The sequence below is a fragment of the Oryctolagus cuniculus genome, chromosome 2 (assembly GCF_964237555.1).
Source record: "Oryctolagus cuniculus chromosome 2, mOryCun1.1, whole genome shotgun sequence".
Taxonomy (NCBI): Eukaryota; Metazoa; Chordata; class Mammalia; order Lagomorpha; family Leporidae; genus Oryctolagus; species Oryctolagus cuniculus.
In genome coordinates this window covers 57,534,791-57,543,643 of record NC_091433.1, presented here as the reverse complement: position 1 = coordinate 57,543,643, position 8,853 = coordinate 57,534,791, and the positions used below count along the sequence as shown (strand labels likewise).

General features: G+C 36.4%; 1 pseudogene; it reads right to left on the bottom strand.

The window, feature by feature from the left end:
• Positions 1–875: 875 nt before the first annotated feature.
• Positions 876–3,434, bottom strand: LOC127489525 (M-phase phosphoprotein 6 pseudogene; annotated as a pseudogene).
• Positions 3,435–8,853: the final 5,419 nt, after the last annotated feature.

Here is an 8,853-nt window from a genome sequence, read left to right as displayed (position 1 = left end):
AATAACCACTGCTAATGTATCCTTCATTTTGAGAAAAGCATAGATTATCAACTGAGTAAACTATATTCATTGAAATGTAGTGATGTCATTCACAATACCAACATTTTAAATGTTGCATTTGCAATTATATTTTCATGAATCATTTACATAGATGATCATTCAAAACATAATGTCGATAACTTATAATATCTACTTAATTAACAAATTTCTGACCATTAATGGAACATATTTTTTGAAATATCAAAAATAAAATACCCCGTAGAATCAAGTTAGAGAATAAGGTTTTCATCAAACAGTAATTAGTCTCATTTGCTTTTCTTGTGTGTGAGAACAGGTGTTTATTATGCAACGATATTTACAATTAAATGCTTTAAACCAAAATCACTTATACCATAAACTGACCATGACCTGGAAGTATACAAATTCTTCAGGATGGAGAAGCATGTTTGTTTTGGATGAATTTACAGATAGCAAGCTGATTCCAAAATGTATATATTAATCGGTTTGACATGATTAATAATATAAAGTAAAATGCAAACATTGGCAGTAATTTCTATGAAGTCAATGCAAGGCTAGTGACTGGAGAGCTGCATTAAAAAAAAGCAGTTGAGTTTAAAAAAATAAATAAATACACCCTTTAGAAAGCAAGCTTGTGCCTATGGACGTTGGAAGATCGAGGGCCAAGAACCCATTTTAGATGACAACCGCTGAGCAAAGGACATGACATTCACCAAACATTTGTTTCAAAAACAGCATATTTTCAAAACCAGGACACATTTCACGCATAAATAGTACAGTATTAATCATGAGAGAGACGCCACCAGAATGAGCTCCAAAATGAGCTGCTCGCTGAGCTGTAACTTGGGGCGTCTACTTCAATCTTGGGTCTTTAGGAACATCTTTACTTTGACGGGCTTCAACGTCTTCATAATTGGCACAGCCTCTCTTCTTGGCAAACTTTTTCCAACTGTTCTCACTGAAAGTCTCTATCTTCTAGCCATTTCTTCCTCTGACACATCAAGCTCCTCTGTTTCATCTTCAACTTCCTGTGCTTTGTTCTTAGCTTTCATGTGAAGCATTAATTTCCAACCTCAGGATTGAATCCTCAGAATGCATTCTTCCATAGAGAAGGTCTTCACACAACAGGAAACTCTGCTCTTCTATTATGAAACTCTCTCTTTCAGCTCTGGCAAATCTAGGTACAAGTGTTCTTCACTAATGATTTTCTTTTCTTCCTCTTTGAGTTGTTTCTTGGTTTCCAAATCCCATGCCCTTTGCAGGAACTTCATGTGCAGCAAAAGTTCTGACAACTTGGTTTTGTGCCCAGCCTCTATGCTTCTCCAGCCGGGTGCCACATGTGTGTGCTCTCATTTCTTTTTAAATTCACAAACTGTCTATGGAATAAAATTCAAAAGAGGGATGTCAGTAGTATAAAAATGTATGATGACCAAATAAATCTCTAAAGGTGAGGTGTATAACTTTCATGTTTTCTGCCAGAAAGTTAATAACATGATTATTCCATAAATGTTGAGTAAGAAAAATGAGAAAGTGGAAGAAAACAGAGAAAGAAGAAAAATAGTCTGAAAAAAGTGCCAAACTTTGAACTCTAGTCATTTTTTTAAAAGATCTTTGAAAAGCAAAGTTACAGAGAGGAAGAGGTAGTGATAGAGATAGAGGGAAAGAGAGAGGTCTTCCATCTGCTGGTTCACTCACCAGATGGCTGCAATGGCCAGAGCTGCATTGATCTGAAGCCATGAGCCAGGAGCCAGGAGCTTACCCTGGGTCTCCCATGTGGGTGCAGGGTTCCAAGCACTTGGATCATCCTCTAATGCTTTTCCAGGCCGTAGCAGAGAGCTGGATCATAAGTGGAGCAGCCGGGACGTGAATCAGTGCCCATATGTGATGCTGGCATTGCAGGTGGCAGCTTTACTTGCTATGCCACAGCGTCGGCCCCTCACTCTAGTCATTTATGTATATATATATATATATATATATATACACACAATAACATTAAAAAAGTTTCACCTATCCATTGCCTCTACATTCATACACATAGATTGTCAATGTTTATGTAGAACTAATATAACAGATGGTGCTTCTACAGCCTTAATCATAAAGCCATGTTTATCTAATATCACCATTTTTCCACACTGCGCAGATAATTTCTTATTTTTTATTCTTTATTTTTATTTTATATTATTTTTGACAGGTAGAGTTATTGATAGTAAGAGAGAGATACAGAGAGAAAGGTCTTCCTTCCGTTGGTTCACTCCCTAAATGGCCACTACGGCTGACGCTGTGCCGATCTGAAGCCAGGAGCCAGGTGCTTCTTCCTGTTCTCCCATGCGGGTGCAGGGGCCCAAGCACTTGGGCCATCCTCCACTGTCCTCCCAGGCCACAGCAGAGAGCTGGACTGGAAGAGGAGCAACCGGGACTAGAAAAGGGTGCTCATATGGGATGCCAGTGCTGCAGGCGGATGATTAACCAAGTGAGCCATGGTGCTGGCTCCTGCACAGATAATTTACCTTGTGCATGAAGTTTTTCAAAATTTTACCAACCATAAAGATTTCATTCCTATATGAATGAGAGGACTTCATAAACCTCAGAAAATGCATGCTTAAGGTTTTCCATCTACGATCTTGAATTATTATTCTATAGCTGTCAATTCTGTATCGCTAAATAAGTTATAGCCAAAATTTAATATATTTTTTCACTTTAAACCATCCTACCTGTTTGAGCCTAGCCAAGTGACTAGTAGCTTGTAGGCAATTAAAAAATATTTTCTTTAAATTTTTTTCAGCCAATAATCAATACAGTAATAACGATGGAAAAATGTCTGTTGTGTGATTCATTTATGATAATACATTAATTATAATTTATTAATAAAAATTATTAGGTTAGGAATAATGTGATACAGTGGGAGAAGTGTTAACTTGAGTAATAGATTCTTCACTGTACCAGACTCAACTTGTAATGAACATTGATTGTATCTTTGAGCCTATCATTTAATTTCACTGGAATTTTTCCTTATCTTTAAAAAGAGAATGTGTTAGTTTTTTTTAGCAGTAACCATCTAAAATATCATTATTTTTCTTTTTCTCTAGTAACTGTAAATTTGGTAACTGTCAATTTTTAGGCAGCATCTATTGCTCTTTCCACACCTTATATATTTTCCCACAGGGTCAGACAGTTCTGACAATGAAATTCTGCAGTATTGGCTATAGTTCACAAGGGAATAGAGCTCTAATGTTAATGTTATCCTGGGGTTTCTTAGAAGAATGTTCAGGACCTGCTGGTGTCCACAGCCATTCTGATACCACAGTGAGATACTTCTTTTCATCTCTAAGGGAGAACTATCATAGAGGAAACAAAAAATGACCATTTCTGCTGCAGTGAGGTGCTGGATTTTTTTTTTTTACCCTGTTTTTCTTCATAGTGGCAAGCTTTTCTCTCCTTACCAAGCTCGGTCTCCTTACACAATAAGGGACCTGGAGGTAACAATAGCTTCCTGTATATTCCATTTTCCTTGCCTCTTCTATTTTCAATATTTATTTATTTGAAAGGCTGAGATACAGAGAAAAAAGTGGGGATAGAAAATAGATAGAGATGAGAGATAGAGAGATAGAGATAAAGAGATCTTCCATCTGCTGGTTCACTCCCCAAAGAGCTGCAACAGCCAGAGCTGGGCTGATCCAAATTCAGGAGCCAGGAGCTTCTTCTGGGTCTCCATGTGGGTTCAGGGGCCCAAGCACTTGGGCCATTTTCCACTGCATTCACAGGTGCAATTGCTGGTAGCTGGATCAGAAGTGGAGCATCTGGGACAGGGTTCGGCACCCAAATGGGATGTCAGTGCTGCAAGCAGAGGCTTAACCTACTATACCACACCACTCACCCCTCTTTGTCTCTTCTGAAGACCGTCAGTTCAATATCAAATACTGAAATGAGAGAGATGATTAGGAGAATAAGGATGGTGAATCATCCTGAAAAGAACTATTGAAATTTCCCTCTTCAGCTGGAGTTTATGCACCTCAGTGGATGCAACCTTCTGCCTGATGGGACACTGTGGCGGGGGGGGGGGGGGACACAGGTGCTAGAGAGGCAGGTTCAGATGAGAGATGATAGAAACTAATACCTCCTGCCTCAAACTTTCCCTTGTCCCAGTAGAATTTTGAGGAACATTAGTTAACAGCCATAAATAACCAGTTGGCAAAATGAGATGTTTTCTGAGAGATCTGTGCAAACATGAAGGCAGCTACGGAGAGTACGATCAAGCAAAATTACACCTTAATGAAGATCAAGTATGCCAGAGAAGTCTATAAGAACATGCTGCTCATCATGAAAATGCTAATTACTACATATGTGGAGCAGCTTTATCAAAAACAGGTAAGATGCTTGTTCACATCTATGATAGTCTAGGTGACAATCTGTCTTCCTAGCATATAGGGGTTAGCCAAGTGACTAATCTCTACTATTGTAGATACTTTTAAGTACATAAATATATTCTTGGAATGAGGAAATGGTGGAATGGGGTGATGAGTAACCTAGAAAGAATAGCTAAATCATACTGTGACTAGGAAGCAAACATTGAATTTTCCAGTAAATCAATGGATTAAGTTAAAAATTTAGAGAACATTTTTGACATTCAAAGAAAAGGAGGCTCAGAATGAAGAAATTTTAGGAATAAAGGAAGATTTAATTTGCTCTACTGATTTTTATAATGTTTTATTTCTCTAAAGGGAATAAATTTCATGTATTTCATATATACAGTTTTAAGCATAATGATACATACATAATGATACATACATAATGATACATACATAATGATACCCTCCTCCCTCCCTCCCTCATTCCCACTCTACTTTTATTTTTATTCCTAATTTGTTAATAAATAATTTAGCTCATGAAAATTTTATGCAATGAGTACCTGGAACTTTTTATATATTAAGTGAAATATTGATAAACATGATTACAAAATATGTGATGATCATCTACTTTCAATGTTCCTTAAAATTTAAAGAGTAATTTACTTGGTTAAAAAAAAAGGTGGGATTTAATACCCTAGGAGATATAATTGTATCCCACAGTATCTATATTATCATAATTTATTGGTAAATTGAACAGGCAACAGGGAAGATAGAAGGATTATGGATATCCAAAATAATGGGTACTGTTTTAATAAAGAAATTGTTTAAAAAGCAAAGTAGTTACAAATTAATTCTATACACTGACTTGCACTTCATACCATACATCTTGAGACACAGTTATAGTTGTTTGTAACAGCAGAACAATTCTTTAGTTTGTTCTAGTCTTCTCAGCAATTACTCAAGCTATTTTCTTCCTGTCCAGAGGATGTATGTTGTAGTAACAATAATACAATGATGAACCCTCAGGGACATCTGAGGTTCAGCAGGCCTCTAAAAGACCTGAAGAGGGACAAGGGAGTAGGAATTCTGAAGATTTCCTGATATTCTCCTTTCCTTCTAAACACCACATCTGAAAAGAGATGTAAATTATATAGTGTAGAGAAAAATATCTAGAACTACACAATCAAGATTATAAATCTAGCAAACACTAAAAAAATCATTTTAGAAAACTTATTTCATTTATTTGAAAGGTGGAATTATAGTGACAGATGGAGAGACAGACATCTTTTATCTGCTTCCCACAATGGCCAGGGCTGAGCCAGCCAGGAGCCAGGAGCCAGGAGCCAGGAGCCAGGAGCCAGGAGCTAGGAGCTTCTTCCAGATCTCCTAGGTGGGTGCAGGGGTCCAAGCACCCGAGTCATCTGCTGCTGCTTTCTCAGGAGTATTAGCAGAGAGCTTCAGTCGTAGTGAAGCAGCCAAGACTTGAACCAACATCCGTATTGGATGACAATGCAGCAGGAGGCTGCTTTACCTGCCTCACCACAACATCGGCCCCTAAAAAAGAAATAATCTTTTGAAGAAGACAGATTTCCCCTCCTCCTCTTCCTCCCACTTCCCTCCCTCACTCCCTCCCTTCCCTCATTCTGTCTCTCTTCTTTCTTTTCCCGTTCACTTCATCCTTTTTTTCCTTGCTGCCTTCTCTCTTTTCCTTCTTTCTTTTCTTTCTCCATCCCTTCTTCCTTTCTTTTAATCCTTCCTCCATTCCTTTTCCCTCTAATATTTATTTTTACAATTTTCCTTCATTTCCTTCTCCTTCTTTTTGTTGCTAACTTCTTTTTCTGACTATTCATTCTCAGAATTTCTATGAGGAAGAAAATTACTCTGAATCGTGTGCTTTTATCTTGCTCTTCATAGGCTCCAAACAACAAATTAAATTGAAAGCAAGAAACTATAAGATCTTGTAAATGCCATAAGTACTTACCTCAGTGTCTTAAGCAATCTGCTTATTTGCTTTGTACTTTTTAAAACTACAATAAAACATACCTTAATATTAAATGTATTTGTGCCACAAGATTAACCTTTTGTTCTAACTAAAGAGAAAGTCCTTTCTGCTTTTCTTAACAAGTATAATTCTGTATAATTCATGATGCCTGCCATTTCTAAATGTAATATAGATGAAGTGTATTTATTTCAATAAAATGGATTTTCCCTTGTGTAATAGGCATAATTATAATATTATCTAGCTTTTCAATTTGAAATCTTGGTGCCATTATTCAGAAGTCCCCCACTGTTCAATCTCACATCAGTATCCCTCTTTAGCAGTAGGAGACAATCTGGCTGTTGTTTGTGTGAAGTTATAAAATTAAGTGCACATCAATTTTATAAAAATCCTAATCATTTTCCATTTGGTACATTTAATTCTAATAGTTTTAATTTAGACCCTAAAACAAATAGTGAGCATGAATTTCAGATCAGAACTGAGCCAAATATTTCAAAAGGTTCAAAGAACCAAATATTTGACACTTGGAAAAATACATTTATACTTGGGTTGATGATATGAACTGTCATACATATCACCATTGAGGGGCTGACAAAAACTATAATAGAACTGTCGTATATACAGAGAAATTTTCACATAAATCTCAGGTCAATATCAACTTGATTTATAATGTTCTGTACTTCAGATATATACAGACATTGAGAAAAACTGACTTTAATAGTGTTTTGTTTGTGGTATCATTTCCCATGGCAATTCATATTATTAACAAAAATAGCTGGCTTTGAGTGATTCTGACAAAATCCCTAGTGATCCTTAACGTTGTTTTCATGTACATTATGCAAAATTAAGATTTCTATGGCTTTCCTTTATAATTCTTTCCAGTTTCTTACATCAATAAATCTGCTGTAATGGGCATTTATCCTTAGTCAGGCGGTGCTCTTCTTTACACATTAAGATTTGGTTTTTTTGAATGTACTATTTATTCTTCACAGATAATCTTTTACACCCCTATGGCTTCAGTTACTCTCTACATGTTTATATATCTATGCGTCTCCTCTCTGAGAACTTTTTAATAACTCCATTTTTTTAAAGATTTATTTTATTTATTTGAAAGACAGAGTTACAGAGAGAGGTAGAGACAGAGGGAGAGGTCTTCCATCCTCTGGTTCACTCCCCAGATGGCTGCAATGGCCGGAGCTGTGCCAATCCAAAGCCAGGAGCCAGGAACCAGGAGCCAGCTTCTTCCAGGTCTCCCACGTGAGTACGGGGGTCCAAGGACTTGATCCATCTTCTACTGCTTTCCCAGGCCTTTTCAGAGAGCTGGATTGGAAGTGGAGCAGCAGGGACTAGAACCGGCGCCTATATGGGATGCCACTGCTTCAAGCCAGGGCTTTTACCCACTGTGCCACGGCGCTGGCCCCAATAACTCCATTTTAATATATCATTCAATATCATCGTGTTACTAACAACACTTTTGATACTCACTCTGCTCCCAGTATGCCCCATGTCAGGTTCACCTGCAGCACTTTTGTGACTGTGGTGGGCTCCATTCCATACCCTAGGACAAGCACAAAATTGGGTTTGTTAAGTTGACCCTGATATTTCCTTACCTTTAACTCTCTTTCCCTACCATATTCATCTCATTATGGATGGTTAAATAAGCCAGTCCCCAAGAGACAAATATATGTTTTTCTGGTTTTTGATAACTAATATATAGAGTACAAAATATGTAATATACATAAGTGAAATTGACTCTGAGGAACAGAGATCTTTCTAATTACTACTTGTTAAATTATTTAGTGGAGGATTAAGCTTGAAATTATAAAATAAATTGAAAGTATGTCACTGCAAAAATAGAAGGAAAAGAAGGCTGGAAGGAAAAAGGAGGGTGGGAAGTATCATTGTGCTTTTAATATTGTGTATATGAAATATATGGAATCTGTTCCATTTATATAAATAAATATAAAATAGTTAAAAACAAATCAGATGTCACATGCCTAAATTTTTTGGAAAAAAAAAAAAAGGCATCTGGAATAATTTCACAACCTTAAGAATAGGAATGTTACTGCTAAAAACATTGTTTAGAAGAAATTTCCTGACAACTCACCCTGTTGAGGATGAAGCTAAACTCTTATCATTTGAAAAATTCAAGATCACAGAATATCCTCTATGATTCTAAGTTAATGCAAATATGAAACATGAGTAAAAAGGCAATTATAATACAGTATGAGAAGTACTACAACACAGGAGAGTCATCCAACTGTTCTGAACAATGGCAAGGGCTAGGGTCAAATTTTAGAAAATGAAGGTATTGGTTTATGCCAAAATAGGAAAAATAAGTACAATTAAGAATATAATAAGTTTTCATAAAGTTAAATGTATTAAACTTAAATGATTTATTCTAAGTTTATATCACTTTCACTATTTTGGAATTAAAATATTTGGTGGCATTAATGTTGAATCTTTTTCTTTAAAATACTTTCAAAATTA